Source organism: Apis dorsata, unplaced genomic scaffold (genome assembly GCF_000469605.1).
Source record: "Apis dorsata unplaced genomic scaffold, Apis dorsata 1.3 scaffold_256, whole genome shotgun sequence".
Classification (NCBI taxonomy): Eukaryota; Metazoa; Arthropoda; class Insecta; order Hymenoptera; family Apidae; genus Apis; species Apis dorsata.
In genome coordinates, this window is record NW_006263534.1 from 858,234 (window position 1) to 859,536 (window position 1,303).

Consider the following 1,303-nt stretch of genomic DNA (forward strand, 5'->3'; position numbering starts at 1 on the left):
AACGATTTTTCAACGCGCTGCTCGTTCGATGGATGGCCAACAAAGATTCAACGCTCCTCGACTCGACTCGATTCCTTCCAAGTTTCGTATAACAAATACGAAGAAAACGTTTAATAAACGAACAGACGGGTGTTGTTACTTTTATTTGTTATTATTATTTTTATCAATTTCTAGGACACGAGCGAGAAAGGTCTCGCTTGCATTCTTCGACTCGTGTCACGAAACAAAGCAAAGTAATGTCGGATTTAATTGCCGATCTAAAATTAATCCACGTTTGAAAATGCGTTGCACGTAATCGCAAGCTCGCTCTAGGCAAGGAGGTTCTCCCGGCTGAGATCCGGGTTACGGGGTCAAGATCGGCGAGGCAACCGTAGGAGAAGATCCAGATGTGGACGATAGAATTGTGGCACGCGAACGGCCGGAACACGGGCTGAACTGGGGAAAATCCGGTATATACGGTCGGGGAGGGGAGGGGAGGGGAGGAAGGACTTTCTCGTGCGCGTGCAACACCCTCGTTCCTTCGCGTCCGCGCTCCTTCCTTTTCAGCCCCTTCCTCCAACCCCGAGATCTCGCTTCCTCTTTCGATCCAGACGGGGTGGAGAGAGAGAGAGAGAGAGAGAGAGAGAAAGAAAAAAGAGAGAAAGAAAGTAATCCCCCAATCGCCCAATTCGAAAATGATTATTCAACGATGATTATTCACAAAAATCGTAGAAAAAAGTGTATTCGATGAACGGCACACATTGTGTAATCGCGCATAATTTCGCTCGAAAAGCAAAACAAAATTACCGTTACCACCGGCGCGATTGTTATCGACAAATAGAGTTTCCGCCCCGGTCAAAATTCAACCGGCGAATTAAACGTTTCGTGGTGCACGATTCGTCGGCCAGCTCCGATTAATTTAGGAAGGTTTGTGCATCAAGTTTACATCATGAGGTGGAAATACAACGAGGTGGCCGAGTCCCGAGTCCGAGTCGTAAAGCGCGAATCGCGAAACACGATCGAGAGAGGGATGAACAATGTGCAATTCGTATTCCCGTACAATCGGGAGGGTGGGAGGGAGAAGGAGACAGGAGGGAAAGCAATAGCGGAGGGAATCAACAGCCGATATTCGCGTAATATCGGCGCAACAAAGTGCAAGCTTATTGGAAAACGCGGCGCGCGTGGAGGGACAGGGGGAGGGGAAGGCAGGACAGCGTGCAAATATTGATGCATTAACAATGCAGGCTAATTATGTTTTGGTACGGGTATGGCGTTCCCGGGACCGGCGATGGTGCGGCGACGACGATAGCGGAGTGGACGGAGG